At 36.9% G+C, this 19,139-nt stretch overlaps 1 long non-coding RNA gene across 1 annotated transcript in view; it reads right to left on the reverse strand.

The window, feature by feature from the left end:
* LOC105823809 overlaps nucleotides 1-19,139 on the reverse strand; it is a 301,330-nt gene that overhangs the window by 149,203 nt on the left and 132,988 nt on the right. The window contains exon 2 of the long non-coding RNA XR_001138167.1: nucleotides 5,477-5,545. This is a non-coding gene — a long non-coding RNA (uncharacterized LOC105823809). The remainder of the gene's footprint in view (nucleotides 1-5,476; nucleotides 5,546-19,139) is intronic.

The raw sequence follows: 19,139 nt of genomic DNA on the forward strand, positions 1-19,139 counted from the left end.
TGTAAAATCTACACAACAGATGCATGAATACGCTTTCCAATAGTTCTAGAATCAGGGTTGAGCTTGGATAGTCTCTGATATCTCTTTTAGGGTAGTGTGAAAAAAAATATATATATATGAGGTGCAGGAAATGCTAATGGTATTGTCTCTCACAGAAGTTCTAAAAGTTTTAAGCCCTTGTAAGTCAGTATTCCTGCTTGCTTGAGGGTGGGTTTTCATGCCTTGAAGGATCTTATTCATTCATTTACAAAGAGCTAACGATGACACGGTATGTCCTGGGTGCTGATACACTTTGGGTACACTTTGTATCAGGGGAATTGAGAGAAAGATGCTCAGTAAGACTGTGCACAGCTGTTTTTGAGGGTCACATTTTAATTGCTTTTTTGGGGAAAAATTTGTGCCTTTAAAAATTTGGTTAGGAAATAAATTGAGACTAGATAAATGTCTTACCCTGGGTAGAATAATCAAACATTATTTTTAATAGGTGAAAGAAATGAGATGCATAGCAATTGTGTAAGAGGAAAGTCCTTCTTAATGGGCTAGATGATAAAAACTTGAATCCAGAAATTGGGCAGGTACATCACATGAAGAAACTTTAAGTTTTTAGACAATATATGTTCACCAGATAAACACTGATAATGTCTTGATAAAATGAGCTGGAGTAGGGGTGGGGTGGGACAGGATAGATTCCTAGAAAGTGAAAGCTGAACAAGAAAATATAACCTTCCATACAGCCAACATGGGCCCATGGAGAGGAGAGAGAACCCACAGAAGGCATTTACAACATTATCTGAGCACACACTAGTTTTTTAGATTTATAATTTAATTTAGAAATCAAGAAGACAGATGTATTATTTTATAATACCATGTCTTATTTTATAATCTAATATTTTCCCAGTTTCTATGAAATAAAACAGAGTGGTTTTAATTAACAGAAAATTAACATGTCATGGAGGCAAATAGAAGAATTACTCAGGGGTTGCATACGAGAACATATAGGATTTATATTTTTGTAAACAAGTCCAAAAATATGAATTTTTCTAGGTCTCTATGAATCAATGCTTTATCAGGCCTCTTAACAGTCAAACCCCCTACTGGTTACTTGGTTCTTATGAATCCAGGGAACTGGGTGAAACCAGATGGTCCAATGTTAGGGGAAAGAAAGCCAGATAAAAATATATTAAGGCAGGGAGAGTTTAAGTTAAAACACAACCAAATGTATTGAAAAAAGAATAGGACTAGAAAGAAATGCAACAAATTATTAACAATGCCTTTCGCTGAGTATTGGCATAAACAATAGCTTTTATTTTCTTCCTTGTGTGTTTTGATATTTACAAATTTTCTACAACAGCATTTCTACTATAACTGGAAGAAAAGAGATCAATGAAAAGCACAATCTAATTGTTGAAATACTGCTATGTACAAAATGAATACATTTTACCACTGGTAATGCCTTTAGTTATAGAGGAAAGACGATTTCCATAGAAGAACTATAGTGTTTTATATCTAATTTATTGGGGAGGCTTTGGGCAAATTCAGAACTTCAGATCCTGGAAGCTGAGTACAATGAATATTTGATAGATATGAGGAAGAAAAGACATGATCAATGGAAGATCTGCCAGACAGTTAGCGAGTGTGTGAGAACATGAAGAATGTGAAAACAAGGCAAAGCGAGTCTCATGTGAAAGTGAATAATAAATGAGAAGAGATGAGGAAGTAAACTGGCCTTACATTTGAAAGTAAAGGCCATGAACAGGATTCTGTATTTTGGATGTCAAAATTAAGAAACTCCATTGGGAAATAAGTTTATGGAATGAGCAAAATCAACCTAACTTATAGTCAGATTAGTCAGATTGATTTTTACTTTGGGAAAGGGGGGCTCTAAGTATTAGCATTGGGTCTGTTTTATTAACATTATAGCTTTCCTTTTACTTCCAAGAAAAAGCACATATAATGCTTTTACTCTTCATAATTCACTTGCTTACTCAAATATGCATTGATTTTTTTTCTGAATTTGTAGCCCATCTGCTTGCTAAACATTCATTGACTTCATGGGACTAAATAATAAGTATTGGTTGATGTTAATGTACATACGTGCAATAAAACTGTCAACTCAGTCATCTTCCTGGTACCTGAGCGTATATACCAAAAGTATCATTAGACAGTGGTTGGAAAGGTAATGTACTTAATGGAAAGAGCATGGCCTTGGCCTTGGAGAGATGTGGGTTCAAATCCTGACTTCTGTCATTTGCTGCTTGTTAAATTTGATCAAATTAAATTTCTGAACTTCATTTTTTTATCTTTAAAGTGGGCATAGTACCTTTTTTCCAATATAAATTTTGTGAGAATTAAATGAGATGTACATAAATAAAAGCTCATAACAGAGTGGTAAGCATGCAATAAACTCAATAATGGCAAGTATGATTTTTGTCGTTGGCATACTCCCAGTTTACTTTCACAACACAAGGCAAGTTAAAGTTTCAAGACCAATATCAAATTTTAGTTTTCTTTCTGCAAGTCAAATTTTGGATTATTAAAATGAGAATGATCTCACTTTTTTTCCTTAGATGGCAAGTGGTTAGTTCATAGAGGTAGGAATGAAATGGACTCATCTACATTCTCAAATCTCTCTCTGTTGAGGGCAATGGTACCAGCTTTCTCAATTTGTTCACTTTGGGGCTCTTCAGAAACCAAAAGAAAGCAGCTTCATGGGCCAACAGGGAGAGCTAAGAAAACTGAGTCCTCAGGAGAGAATGCTCATGCCTAGAGAGCCTGGGGGACTCTGGGTCTCAATTTCAGAGACATGGGGTTACTCAGTGAGCTTTGTACAAAAGACCAACATTTAAGTCTTAAAGGCTGTGGCTCAGCTGTGGTAGTTGTAGTTCTCTCTGAAGGGAATGAATTCTTTGCACTCATCCTGGAGTATTCCCTGTTGCAATGTGAGCGAAATGCTCAGACTCTGGCTAAGCTGGGCATTTTGGTGGGATGTCTATCCGGGCTTTCCCTGGACATGGAGAGTGAGAGACATGCTTGCTGGAATCTACCTAGTTTCGCGGTGAATTGCGCAGCCCCTTCAGCAGATTCTTTGCCTTGCTTTTAGTGATCAAATAGCTCATTACATAGACCCTGGATAATATAAATCCATGGTATCATTGGTTATATAGCTCAAAAAAGCACAACATATCAAAACTCTATTCATTATTAAAACCACATCTTGGATCCCACATCTTCCGTCAGGACTCCAATGAAATTCATAATTTATCAAACTGAAATGAGCATATACATATACTTTTTCTGGTGTTAATATTTATTTTGTATATGTTGGCTTTACTTCTGTAAATAAATTGCAAAGAGCAGGGGCCACACTTTACACTGTTTTTATAAGACTTTGTTGTGGAAAAGTTTTGGACATATTATAGACGCCCAATAAAATTAGTGAAAATTAGTAAAATTTAAAAAGTGCCCATACATCTAGTGGGTAAGACCAAAAAGTAAATTCAGCTTGTATTTTTTTTGTGCTTTTAAACTTTTCAGTGACTATGAGGAGGATCCATTTTAAACCAACTCTTTCATTCTTGAAATGATGGAATCAGAGTGGTAAGAGGCCTAGGCATACTTCTTATTCTAATTAATGAATCAGCAGATAACTTATGTAAACCTTATAATACCATCTTCTGCATTTGGGTTATTAACATTAAAATATAGCTATAATAAATAATAGCAATTATCTAAATAAAATAAAATAAATGATATCTCTTTTGTTAAAATATGAATTTCACATCTTTTTCTTTAATATTATGTCAGAAATAGGATAGTGATGTCTCACTATGTAAATGTAAATAAGACAGTGACTGATCACATTTTAGGGATGACAAAACTAAGCCAGAGAGTAGTTAATGACCAATTTTGGGTTGAACCCAGGTTTTCCAGGGTTCTATAAACCATACCCCGGTGTTATTTTCTTTTCTTTGATCTGTTGCCTTCACTCCTGAAAGGCAACAGGAGGATGTAGAATTGAGAAATATGCTTTTGCTAATGGGGGAAGGGGAAAACTGATGACTTGCTCTTAGCACCATGGTTATGCTTCTTAGAAGAGAAGGATGAATGTGAGTGGAAACATGGACTATTGGCAAATCTACTGGAGAGATGAAGTCGTTAGCCACATAGAGGCTCATTAAGCTCTAATGGTGATCATAATCATCCGTTTGTGATTTGGAAGAACTGTGCCTCCATCCCCCTGAAAGGCTTTTGTTTTGTAGGTTCCTTTTTATTCTGCTTCCTGAAACTCTATGCCAATTGATGCTTGCATGTTTCTGAAATGGCGACGAGCCTTCTAATTGATTCTCCCACTACGCTGCGCACCGAGCTGGCAGGCGCCCCACTTTCGGGTCACTTTACACGTCACACCACCTAGGGCTCGCCAGGAACCCATTCAAAGGGCAATAGGATGCCAATTATTTTCCTTCCTGGCATTTACATGAAGGTGTAATATATCTCCTCTAGGAGAGAGGCTGCTAAAAGGGAACTGAGAGTTTGGTTCCCTTAATAATTCCCACAGCCCCCAAATATGTAGACTGCAGAGGGAATTGGAAAACAAATAAAGAGAGGAGGTAGAAAAATAGAGCTTTTGTTAATCAGTAAATTTAGTGCTTACTAGGTACCAGGCAATATTTTAAGTGCTTTACATACTAATATACTAATTTGTTTATATTATGACACAGCTCTTGGAAGTGGGTACAATTATTTCTCTCACTTTGTAGATGAGAAATCCGAAGCCCATAGTTATATAGCTGGTAAGTGACAGAACCGCAATTTGAATTTAGGTTATCTCCAAAGCCTAGGCTTTTAATCACTTTGCTGTAAGTGCAATCAAAGATCCTGTATGAGTACACCCTAGTATAGAATTGATAGTTTCCAATATACAATTACTTAATAATAACCAGGAAAGCAAATGATGATCGTGATTCAGAAAAATAGAAATATGAGGCCATCCTTTATAAATCCCTTTATCCCCTACTTCCTCATCTAACATGACCTGTGGTAGAGATGGACTCAGTGGGATGTTTTGTGCCTCTTCCTACTTCTACAAAGGAATGCATCCCAATAATTTCTAGCTTCATTATGAAAATAGAAACTAATTGATCTCTACTTGGCTATGTGATTTGTAACGTCCAGGCCTACTCCAAGGCAGGAGCTTCCTAACACCACAAGAACACTTTTATAAGAAATCTAGGTAGACAGCCAGCCTTAAGCAACATACAACAGATAACCTAACTCCTGAAGAGAGGGAACTCACGTAAGTACTTTCTTCTTCCCTCATCTCTACCCAGGATCATGATTCTACCTTGTACTAAAAGATCACCCAATATCACAACTTAGAAAACCACCAACAGATAAAGCACAACACACTTACACAATGCTTGAATTCATACCATAATTGAATTCATTGTGTCTTATTTTGAAAGTAATCATTTACCTTATGAATCTATGTAGGCTCCATATTCTTCAGAACTAGTTGTGAGGTTTAAAGTAAGCGGTCTGTGACCTAGAAGGAAGACAAACAAACCCACAGTTCAAATTCAGCACGAAAAAATACCAATAGGATTGAAGATGCATTAGCATGTGCATTAAATGTTGTTGTATACCAGATTCAAATTATGAAGGCATTTGCCCATTTGGAGGTGCAGAGAGGATAGAATTTAGGTGAGACGGAATATCAGTGTTTGTGCCCCTGTGCTTTAAGTATCAGCTTAGACAAAAAAAGTGAAAGGATCTAAAATGATTCCTGGAACTGAACAATGTAACTGAACCCTAGGGGGAGGAACAGGCTGCTACCCACCTGGGAAGATGGGTTAATAAAAAGATCAATTGCACTCCTATTTTATTAGTCATTAGACAGTCCATTGGTGCCACCTGCTTACTTTAAATGTAGAAGTACAGGCCAGCTGTTGGAAAGCTGCCACCGTTGCTTCAGAACCCCATTTCTCCCTGCTGTAGTGATAGAGGGGAAAGGACCAAACTCTGACTTGTAGGGGCTGAGCATCTGTTCCTCCAACAAACAAAAACGTGAGGGAACCCATTAGGTGTGCACCATCTGGGGGATGAACACGCTTGAAGCTCTGACTCGGGTGGGGCGAAGGCAACATACGTAACCTAAACATTTGTACCCCCATAATATGCTGAAATAAAAAAAAATAATTTGTGGATAAAAAAAATGTGAGGGCAAATAGAAAGCAAGTCTTTTCAGGCAGGGAAGGGAGAATGAAAATACTAGAATGTGAGGAGTTTATGGAATTAATATCAACGTGAACTCAAGAAACATTTTAAATATGAAAAATAAAATGACTCAGGGGATTTTCTTTCTTCTTAGGTAGTTGTATCCCTCAGATGTGAAGTGGTCATGTATTAAAAATACACAGATGATGCAAACTTTTGGTTTGTTCATTTTCATAGTCTTTGCAAACCACTGACTCTTTTTCAGTTGTCAATTATTCTTTCCCAATGCATAAGGAAAGAGTTATCTGTCTTGCTTTAATCTCAGATGCCAATGATTAAAGCTTTAAAAGAAATGTTATATATTTCCTAAAGCAAAGCAAGTGCCTGCTTACCATTGGTAGAAAAGGAAGAAACTTTCTCTATTGGTAATAGAATGATTTTCTGCAGCAGTTATTGTTTACTTCTAGCAGCTTCTGCAAACTCCAGCCGCAAATGGGCCTCCTGACTTTTTCTTGTCCTCTGACACTGCACTTACCTGGGCATCAGATAGACACCTGATAGGAGGGCTCAAGATCATCTCACATTTGTAGCAGAGAAAGATTCTTTTCTCCTTTAATAAAATGAGTATACTTAATTTACCTCATTTATTTTTGATGCTATACATATTTATTATTTATTGATTATTACTATTCAAGCAGTTAGCATTTGTTTGGCTACCAAGGAATATCTTTCTCTCTGCTTTGAGCATTCCTATTGCAATTAGAAACACTTTGCAAGCAGTAAAATGCTAACTTAGGATAGGAATGGTGAGGTGCACCACTTAGTTACAGTATCTCAAAGCAGTGAGATGCTCATGCCAATTCATGGCCTGATAACTAATCACTGCTCTCCTGCTCATTTTAGTTTCTAAAAATCAAATTAGTATAGGTAGGTTCTGAATGCTTAAAATTTGTTCCTAACTAAGCAGTGTGTAGACAGATGGATTTTCTATCACGCGAGTCTCAAACTTGGAATGGAAAATCAGGCACTGTCCCTGGCCTAAAACAGAAATACAGGTAATCAAGATCTCTGAGCAAGAAATGACTGTTTATTAAAAAGTATTACTTAGTAAAGTTTTAAACTACAGAATTTCATCATGGGCTAGCCATTTATACATCTTTAGAGGTTAGACAAGTTATTTGTTGTTTCTTGAATTTAAAGGGGTTGTAAAGAATACGGCTTTCTTGCAGTAGGTTATATGTTTAAATTACTAGTGAGATAGCAAGAGAATAATATTTTGGAGACCAGACATTTTTAGTTTTTCAACAAACTGTAAATTTGACATAAGTTAAAACAGGGTAAAAAAGTACTTTCTGAGTGCAGAAGATAGTCTTTGCTCTTCTCCAGATTGCTGAGTGAGGCTGCAAAACTTGGCCTTAAAATGATAGATGAGGAATGGACCTCCTTTCTTCTACAGTGTGACCTTGCTGTGACAGTTTCCTGAGGGCTCATGGATGGGACCTCGCTCTTGGCAAAAGAGCATCAAAATGACAGTCCTTGGATGCAATCCAAGGCAAATCTGTCTAATACTGGATTTTGCTCCCTAGCGCCATGTTTTATAGTGAGGCTCCAACATAGCTGTAAAAGTTGTATGACAAGTAACAAAGGAAAATTTCCTAGATAAACTCATCTCCAGGCTTCCCACTGCCCTTGGTTAATTAAGTACATTTACAGATGTGGATAAAATTGTAGGCTATGGTTGAAAATGTTAAAGCAATAAAATAGCACTTAAGTTGTTTTCTTGCCAATTTCTTCATTTCATGGTTAGGAAATAGACATAAGATTAACATTTCAAAGAAACGATGGGCATTCGATTGTGTAATTTTGTGAAAGATGGATTTTTCGTCTGTAATAAAAAAGCTCATCTTTGAGGAGGAATTAACATTGGCTATCTAACAGTGCCACTTTTATGAGGACAAAGGTAGTTGAGTAATTGTTGATATTTGTAGTAATGGGTATAGCTTTTAAACTGATAGCCAGACTTCTATTTTTTAAAGTAGAACTTTATATTTGAAAAATTCAATATTCAAGGAATTTTCAATATTTTCTTGAGAATTCAGGCACATAGTATAAGATTCAATGAATACCATATGGATAATTTAAGTGTTAGCAGAAATAGCATTAATTCTATTAATTCATTCTATTAATTCTTATATGTGCCATTTACATACAAAACATACATACTAACTTTGTGATTGAATCTAATGAAGGTAAAGTTAACCAAATATAGTGAAATGTACAAAGTACAAAGTGTACAAACTTTGCTAAAGTTTAAGAATGCTTTGTTTATCAGAATGGGACTTGCTGCTCTCCTTTGAATACTACCATTATTGCAGTTGTTGAATAAAAACTATTTTGAAGAGAGTTGTTCTGTGTGTAATTTCCTCAAATTTTGAAATCACTGTTTCTGGAAAAATTTCCAAGTTTAAAACAATGGCATTTTAATAAATAAGTCAGATGTTTGAATAACCCTTTCTATTAATGTAGTGGTAGTGTCAGTGTGAATACAAGGTCAGGACTTTAAAAATCTGTACAGGACTTTAAGCTGTAATTCATGGGGGAAAAATCTGTGAGATTCAAGAAAAAAATAAGTTCCAAGTAATCTGAAAGCAACATTTTAATCTTTAAAATGCAAATTAAAAATATAATTATGAGTATACACTGAGAAGAGAGTACATAATTCGATATTTTAAATAGCTCAAGAATTAAAATAAAGACAGTTTAGAGAAAAAGTATATCCAGTGGCATCTCATCTAGAGAAGAGGTGCAGTGAAATGAGTTTAAGTAAATTAGAGGAAAAACTCCAGTATCATCTTTTGTTGTCTTTTACATCTAAAAATGAAAACTTTAAATTGAAAGTTTTGAGGAAACTCTATAGCCTTAATATTTTTATTTAAATTTGTGCATCTCTTTTCCCTCATGAGTGTTCTCCTGGCTGGACTATGATGGCAAACTCCTAACTAACCGCACCTTCTGTTTTAGGAGCAGGTGTAATTGATAAAGAAAGATCAATTCTTCTGCTTCCTCTATTGTCCTGCATGATTATAGCCCGAGGAAGCTTTGGAAATCACAACTATTATAATATTGTCATTTCCCTAATTAAAACAAAACTTCTAAAATATTCTGAGTGGAAGGGAGTTTTTCTAGAATTAAGTCTGGACTCTTAATTTGGGCATTTATTCCAGGATGGGGACATTAGACATTGGGCAATCAATTGGGAATGCTCATGATGTTTAAGCAGGGAGTGAATTAACTAGAAATCCAATTTAGACAGATGAAGTGTGTGTACTATAGATCAGAACAAGGACAGAAAACAGATTTATTCAATAATTAACCCAACAAATAATTTTAGCAATATTTAAAATTTAGTAGTACCATTTTCCATAATAACATACCATATTAATAGTATCCCATGTTAGTACTATGATAATGATATTTAATAATAGTACTAAGTTTAATAATAAATAGTACTATTTAGTACCAGTAGGTGCTGAAGATACAGAGGTGAACTAGCTGGTCAAGGTCTCTGATGTCACAGAGAGAAGACATGAATAAAACATCACACCAAATAGAAGGAGAGGGGGAGAAACATGCATCATGAGTGTCTAACTCTAGAAGAACGCTTCTTGTTATGTTAGTTGAGTCTAAAGCTGTAAAGATTGGATCGTAGGCTGTTTTTACAGTCCAGACAAGAAAGAGATTAATGAGAACCTAGACTAGGTAGTAGCAGTGGGAATTAAAAAGAAGAAGAAGATGCAAGAGGTATTTCAGGGGCAGTCAATAGGAATTGGCAACTGTGGAGACACGCAGTAAAGGGAGAAGGAAGAGACATAGATAAATTAGAAACTTGGAGCCTCGTTGAAGAAATTGTGGTGCTATTAACAGAAATACGGACGTCAAAGGAAAGAACTAGCTGGATGGGGTAATGAAGTCGGGTGTGGTACGTTGCATTTGATGTGTCAAGAAGTCTCAAGGAGATGGAGGTAAGTAGCTGGAACTGTAGGGTTATAAATTAGGGGACAAACTAGAGCTAGAGAGTTTGGTGTCCTTCCTGTGGATGAGATAGTTAAAAGCTGTGGGATTGTCTAAAATCCTCGAAGGTAAGGGAGCCTGAGAGTCTGCATAGAAGTGGGGATTCTGGGAAATGGATTAATTAGAAGAAAGCCTAACAAGAAAAGGCAAACGGGAATAACACCAACCCTTAAGTACTGACTCCTACGAGAACAACACTTCTCTGAGCACTTTACAGAGGCTAATTTACTTAATTTTCACAACTCCTCAGAAGTAGTTGTTCTTATTATTAATAACTCTACTTCATACAATAGGGAATGGAGGGACAGAGAGGGACAGAGAGGTTGCCGAGGCTACCCAGCTCAGAAGTGGTGGAGTCAAGATTCAAACCAAGAGAGCTCAGCCTCAGGGTCCCCCGTCCTTAACAACTCTACAATAGTCGGGCCTCTGAGGTAGAATGAGTGACTTTGGAAAAAAGAGTTTGTTCTTAGTAAAACAGCAACCCTACAGATTAAATTTAAGTGGTTAGATTAGCAAAGTGGGTGTCCGTCCGTGGGCATAGGGCTAAACAGTGGTAACAACAACATGCATGAGAAACACAGATGAAAGGGAGGGTTTTGATATTAAGCAAATAACTACATGAAAAATACTTCTGTTACACTTTTGACAAGTGCTAAGGCTTCTATGGGAGTTTATAATAGCGGGTCCTAACCTATTGTATGGGGGGTGGATATGGGGGTCTCTATGAGGAAAGTCTACCTTGAGGAAGTGACCTAAATGAGACCTAAATTATGGGTAGTAGTCAGCAGGATGAGAAGAAGAAGAAGAGCCCTCCAGACCTGAGCCCCTTAGGCAGAAGGAATTGAGGGGATTCAAGGAGTTTAAAGAAATCTGGGGCAATGATAAGGGGAAAAAACCCTAAGGATTTTGGACTTTATCCTAAGAGTAATAGAAAGATATTGAAGTGTATTAAACAGAAGACTGACAAATTAAGCCACAGAGAGTTTAAACTGTCCTATTTCATATGGCTACTAATTGAACCAAAAAGAAACCCATATCATCCCTGCTTCAAAGTCCTTTCTTCACAAAGCTGTGTTACCCTCCAGGGCTGGACTGCAAAATGTTTAACCATCAGCTCTCTTGGAGAAAAGCACTGATTTGTAGCATCTTCTGAAATGGGTGACGTAAATACTATAGTTAGTATTATTTACTAATATTCACTATATTAGCTACTAATATGAAGTCACAGAATGTGGACTTGGGAAGAGACAATCTATACAGTGACATCATATGATATTTCTAACATGCAGATACAATAGATATAAATGCCCTCAGGAACACAGAAAATAATACAATGTACTACAATAATTGGGAAGTGATGAATTTCATTTATTTATCATATTTGTATTTAATATAATGTATTTAATTCTAAATATAGGCACTTCAATTTTTAATGGTGGCTCTCTGAGGGAACAAACAGCTTGCCAAATTCCTGAAAATTTAATAATGGGATCTCCTGAGCAGGTATAAACCGGAGCCAGAACTTCACTGTTAGCGTTTCAAAGAGCCATTTTGGGGTGTACGTTTTTGTTTTACTATTTTTGGTTTGGGAGATGGTTTCTGGAATCTTAGGCAAAGCTCACTCATGTCTTTCTACACATCTCATTGTGTTGGTCATGGAGCATATTCAGTGAGGAGAACGCGGTTTTTTTACCAAATAGCCTGAGAGGAGAGAGGAGAGCTCCGGGAGGCAGGGCTGTGCAGTGGGGGACTAATAGCAAACGTTTGTGGCTGACGCCTCACCTTCGCTTTCAGTCAGGAGAGTGAGTTTCTGGTTTCAAATACGAGTTTATAACTTGAATCAAAGCTAAATTTATATTCTCTATACACATTATCATTCAGTTCTATTATTGTCATGAAACCTCCTCTTTAGGAAAACCATTGGACCCTAAAATAAAATGTTCAGAAACATGCAAATGGAAACAGCTTAAGCTCTCAGACTTTGGCAGTGTTACTTGAGTTTGCTGTGGCCTCAGAAGGGACAATCATAATATTTTTCTGGCTGTCTTGTCTTGATTTATAATTTGAATCTCCATAAATGATAATAGAGAGGGCAATTATCAAAGAAATGGAAAGGGCAATTATCATTAAATTGAAAACACATCACACATCCAACAGGATGAATGACTGAGCTAAAAACATATTTTGTGGATCTTGCAACTGTTCCAAAAGAACTTAATGGAAGGAACTTCATTTCCCCACCTCCTCCAATTAACCAGATGACTTTGGATATATTTTCCTTTTTTTTTCCCTTGGATGATAAAACAGGGACTGTTAATCTAATCTGCCTAAATACTGACACAATTTAGGATATGTAAATTTATGGGACTAAACCAGTTGCTGTTTGCCTAGTGCGAAAAAGAGCTTTCCATTTTTTTGTAAAAACAGTAGAGAAAAATTAGTTCTCTTGTTTGTACATTTGTAATTCCAGGAGACTGTAGACATCCATCTTATCTGTTCTTAACCTTTGCAATGAATCTTTTAAAGTGAGGCTGTAACGGTGTTTTTGTTCATGAGGTTAAATAGTGGACTAGACACTGAAATTCCCCTAAAGATTTTTGTCTTGGTTGGAGAAATTGAATAAATTATAATCCAGACCATAGGCATTAGTTATCATTACTATGAATATGAAAGAAACAGGTAAGTGTTTATGAACACATTTCCTTGAGAATTCTTACCATCTGGATTTACTGTTTTAAGGAATGGAATTATAGATATTCTCTGGAAGGGGTAAGGTGTAGAAGAAGAAGAAAACTCCAGTATTACTTTTGTTAGCACTCCCGTATAGGAAAAATAGCCATGGTATGAACGCCAATGCTGTACCTGCTAAAGAGATGAAGGCTTCTATAATTTGATCCAATCAGATCCTAATAGGAAATAAGTTACTCTTTTTCACAAAAGTGAAGTGCACTGAGAAGACCAAACTCTGGCATACTTGCCATATTTCCTAACACATGGAACATGGAGAAACTAGAAATGGAAGGATGGAAATGCCTAGATAAATTTATTTCATATTATTTTATCTGAGTCTCTGCTTTCCCTGTACTGATCCTTGACAGAGCCTAACACCTGCCATCAGTTAATGCATAACCAGACTGGGCTTGTTTACTTGGGAACAAAGAACCATAAGGTGATCTCAACACACGTGGCTATGCTCTCAGTTACAGAGCCCGGACATTATAATAATGGACAAAAAAGCAAGAAAAATGGTTCAAAAAAAGGACAGAAAACTAATATTTATTCATCGTGTTTTATGGATTTGGTACATTAAATCTATGCAATTTTTGTGTTGACACCTGTCTGGTATGAAACTCATTAGAGAGTCCTGCATTTGTCAGTCTCCCCAAAACAAATCAAATTTTACTACGCTTTACTGTGACTTCTGCAAGTACATTCTCCTTTACATTGGAGGACTGCGCTGTGCCTGCCAGGTGCCTGTTCCGGTGTTTTGCTGATTGGAAAACTGAATATATGTTGCACTGTCTACCTGCCAGCAATATGCAACATTAATACTGAATATTTTCCTTTTGGAGATGTATGACTCTCTATTCATCATCCTTTTCTCTAGCTTCCATCTTTCCCAGGTTCCAGAGCAATTTTTCAATGTAAGAAATATTTGTTTCCAAAGCAAGAAAACAGACAAAATTTCTATTCAATGTACCCACCATGAATTCATGTAAATATGTGTAGCCTACCTATAAATTGGCCATCTTGAATTAAATATATATACATTTTTCTCGATGTTTTGAAAAAATAAATATATTTATTAGTTCATCTTGGCCAATAAATTTATTTTATAATACTAAGCACTCTAAAAAACAAGTAGTGGTTTCCCTTTAAAAATTTCCCAAAATTCCAAGTGCTTTGAATTTGTTGAACTCTTAAGAATCACTGTCTGGTTGATTAAGTAATTTACATTTCAACATCCTCACCAAGGGGACTGAGGCTGGGGAAATTCCCTTTGAATTCTAGGAAGTTGTTCTTTGCACATGATGTTTACTTCCCTTGATGTCACAATTTCTCTTGATAAATGTAAACATTTATTTTTAACATGGTTGTTAAAACATTCAATATTCAGTTTCAATTCTTGTGTAAAATACTGGTGAAGTAGAAAGGTCAGTTCATGGGTCAATATACTCACAGATTGAATGTTAAGTTAGTAAAAAGTGAACTTAATATTATTTTAATATTTTTTAATGTGTTTGGAAACATAAGAGGAGTTTTTGAAAAATGAAAACTGAAATGCTATCTTATCTAATATAAAATATAAGTAAAATAAAATTTGTGCCAATAAAGTTTCTTTATCATTAATACTTTTTGGGATTGGCAGATTTTTATTAATCATGTCCAGTGCTTTTATTGAAACCCTTCATCAGTTGTATTTAATTCTCATAGGAATCCCACGAGGTATGCTTTGTTGTCTGATTTTACAGATTTTACAACTTAGAGAAGTTAAAAACTTTTCATGTCACACAGCAAGCAAACAGCAGAGCAGGGGCATAAACCCAGATTTGTCAGATTGTAAGGCCTGTGGGTGGCAACGTACAATTTTATAATTGTGCCAATTTTGGAGGCAAGGTGGGTCTGGTCATCTATATTGTGCTTTCTTGGACAATTTCAGTTAAAAACTGCTCCATATGAGAGATGATATTCATCCTAATTTTTAATTTGTTTAAATAAATCATAATGTCAACCTTTCTGCTAATAATCCTCCATCACTCCCCTTTTCTACAATCAGACATCCAAAATGTTTGTTTCCTCCAGTTCTGTATTCACTGTGGGTTCATTCACTTACTCACTCATTCATTCAACAAGTATTTATGGTACGAGGCACCCTTCTAGGACCTGGAAAAGAATTAAGATCCTATGGTTGTGAAGTTTTTATTTGGGTAGGAGAGAGACACAATAAACACAGACATACAGACACATAAAGCAAGGTCAGACAGTGATAAATGCAATGAAGAAAAATAAAATACTATAAGGACCTAGAAAATAATAACTAACTTTTACTGAAAACATATTACGTATGTAAGACACTGGTCTAAGTACATTACAAAGATTAATTCTCACAAAACTGTATGTGTTTGATATTATATTTGTAGTGGATTGAGGATGGCAGCAAATTATGTGTTCTCCTCTAATTGAGATGTGGAGTCTAATTCCTCTCCTTTTGAATCCGGGCCGGCCTCATGGACTTGCTTGATGTACAGAGTGGAGCAGAAGAGACAATATACTAGGTCCTGGTCTAGCCTTCAAGTTGACTGACAACATCTGCCTTGTTCTCTTAGATCCCTGAACTGCCCCATAAGATGTCTTCCCTGCTGTGAGAAAGCACAAGCCCCAACCGAGCTCCCAATCTACAGCCAGCATGTGAGCATACCATGTGGGTGGTCAGCCTCCCAGGCCTTCACCTGCATCCAGTTCCTGCTGCTACCTGACTGCACCAGCATGACCAATCCTGAATGAGAACCACCCGACAGAGCCCAGTCAATTCACAGAAAAGTGAAAGATACCAATAAATGTTTATTTTAAGACACTAAATTTTGGGGTGATTTGTTATACAGCGAAGAATAATTAGAATCGTTTTAAGCTTCCTTTTACAGATGAGAAAACCAAAGAAAAGAAGTGTTAAATGATTTGCTTGCCAAATGGTAGAATCTGAATTCAAACCCAGGCAGGCTGACCCCCAGGCACCATTTTAAACTCTACCCCACACAGCCTAGAGTGAGATCAGCATTTCCAGGGGGCTCCCCCGGACTAAACTTGACAATTGCTGACTAGTTCACATTTTATTTTCTGCATTGAATCACAGCGGTTAAAACTCAGGGCACACTTCCATTGGAATACGGTTGCCCAGCCAGGGGTGCTTCCACAAAGGGACCTTGTGGTGTCCTTGGCCCGGAACTATTATGTTGTCTCTGACCTTTTGTGGATTGGAATCTTAAGAAAAATAAGGAGGACATGGAGGAGATTGACCTGCACTAATCTATAATCCTTTCATTGTGTTGTAAAATTATGAGAATTATTCAAGTGAAATAGGATGTTGCACGGCATTTTGATTAAATGAAAGAAAAGGAGTACAGAGGAATTTTCTTAAATTAAGGGTGAATAATTGTCACAAAATCAAATTTCTTGGCATACGAATATGTTACATCCTTTGCTTGATACACAGAATTTATATTTGGAAGGGAAGGGAGTGACCGGATGTCTGTATGACAGCATTAACTAGCAAGTTCTTGAGCCGGATGTTCCTTCCTCAGCAAGAAAGGACATAAAAGTACAAGGTACCAAGCAAGCCCAGGGTACATACTTCCACAGACATTTTTCCTCAGGGTATTTACAGTTTCATTTAGCTCTTTCCATGCTGAAGACTTTGTATACACAATAGAACAGCTCATGATATCTCAAAGGAAAGAAGTTCATAGATACTGCAGATTTTCCCCCCTCAAGCCTTCCGGGGGGAAACTCCTGGTACTCTTGAAACTTTCCTGTCAGACTATTATACAATCCAGTGTTTTTTCCAAGCAGGAAATATGATGTTCCAAAGACAACTTGACCTCCTATTTGAAAATGGGCTGGGGAGGGGGGTGGTGCCGAAGGGGAGGGGGAGACAAAACAAGCACGGTCTAAGTATACTTAATTCACAGACCCAATCACAAATACAAACAAGTTAATTTTGTTAAGAACCCACGATAACGTTTCACTTAAGGCAAAATCCCAATCATTTATTCTCCTCTGGAGTACTTCTTATGCATCCTTGAGTTTTTAAAAGTTCAAGTGTTGCATAAAAAAATCAACATAATTACAGAAAACAGTCCTTAAACAAGAATATCCTGTTTTGTTTCCTGCATACTCACTGGGGTGGCTCATCTGAATCCTTGACAACATCCAACTCCAAGAAGAAAACATCAAGACTGCTTGCCGATCATGGCTTTTACATACAGCTCCTCAGCAGTAGGGCTGTTGGCCCCGATGTGTAAGCCGACAATCGCCCTATTGTTTACTTTGCAGTCAGAAAAGCGATGCTGCTTTTCTTCAGTATGTATGGTCTCCATAATCCTAACAGTCATGTTCACTCAGCAGTGAGCCCAAATGTATGTTTCCCAGAGGAGTTTCAAATACATGAGATAGATTAGCATCTCTGTGGCTCGATGCAATCTGTGACAGATTCAACAGCAATAAACATTTTAAAGTGCGGTCAGTACTAAATTATTTGTTGAAGAACAATTTTGTTCCTGAAGTAGAAAAAAATTCGTAATAACTTTTGGGTAGTAAATACACCGGCTGAGGGATAATACACCACCCCTGAACCTCTTGCCCTCCCTACATTTCATTCTGTTTAAAGGAAGGAAAAAAGCCCAATTGTGTGCTGATGAATTAGAAAACTTCATGAACATTCAAGAAATACACATGCCACTACAAATTAACCATTAGCGGGGCAAGGTATTCATCCTTTCTGTCAGATTCTGTGGGAAGTATGCCTTATTAGCATCGAAGTCCAAAGAAGTAATATATCAGTCCACATTCACTTATCCTACAAAAAAAAAACAGGCAATCTCAGTTCTGGAAAAATAAATAGTGTTGTTCTTCTTGTCCCCATTTCAATCCTAAAATTGAAAATCACCAAATGAAATTCTATTTCCTCTCTGCTTCCAGTTTGTCTCTGTGTTTACAATGGAATGTGGTTTTGCATTTTAAATCAGTTCCATCATAACCCTGAAAGTGATCACAGGGCTGCTAATTCTCTCTGTCTCCAGTTTCCACCCCTCCTCCACCTCACCACTTTGAATTTGAATAGGGACCAGAAGATTCTCTAGGGGCCACGTTTGTGGCCCTGAAGAAGCAGCCTCTCTACTCCTTTCAGCTGGTTTCCTGGCATGTTTCATGGGGATTTGTGGTGAGTGGCAGCTCTGGAATCACTTTTCATTCTGTCAGGTTGTGGTTAGGCTTAGTGGGGTTTCTTTGTTATACTGGCCACTAGTAGTCAATTCCCTTGCAAATATCTGGCTTTCTCTTTTTCCCTTAAAGAAGAAAAAAAAAAAGGAAAAAAACAACAACAAAAAGCAGCTCCCAACTGCCCACCGTACCCCTTAAACACAAACACAAAACAAACACAGATACCCCTTCCAAATCTTAGGGGGAGACAGAGAAGAGGGAGAGCCCCAGATGTTCTCAACTTCCCAATTTAATTTTGATGTCAGACTATAAAAGATCTTGGGAGGGCCCCATTTCCTGTACCTGTGCTGCTGACATGCTGTTTTATTAAAGAATCAGGGATAAATTTTACTGCTGCTTTTTCATGTTAAAACAAAACAAAATAAGCCACACATATAAAATGTGAAGTTTTGGAGCACAGTGTTTCTTTTTTGTTCAAAACAAACCTGGAAAATAAGAAGTAAGTACCAAAATTAGTAAAACAAAACAAATACTTAGGAGTGGGTTAAGATGGAGTTTTCCCTGGACACAGAGGGAGAATTGGCACTTTCTGCTCACGTCTTAAGCCAGCGCTTAACGGAGTTTTTTATTGCGTGAATCAGTTTGGGGAAAAAAAAGAGAGAGAACAACATAAGGCTGCCAACATTTTATATTGCCAAGTTAGGCTATTGAAAAAAAAGATCCAACAACAACTAAGGCTGAAATCTTACATCATTTCTTAAAAGAAAGGACATGTTAACATCAGTGGGGGTTGGGGAGAGCCATAATCTCAGAGTACAAGACGGGCTTTTCAAGAAAGAAGAGTTGGCAACTTTTACACCAACATGCCACAAAGGCCTTCGCAAACTGCCAGTTCCTGAAACACATCAAGCCCCCTC

This window comes from Propithecus coquereli, unplaced genomic scaffold (genome assembly GCF_000956105.1).
Source record: "Propithecus coquereli isolate 6110/MARCELLA unplaced genomic scaffold, Pcoq_1.0 Scaffold7, whole genome shotgun sequence".
In the NCBI taxonomy this organism is placed as follows: Eukaryota; Metazoa; Chordata; class Mammalia; order Primates; family Indriidae; genus Propithecus; species Propithecus coquereli.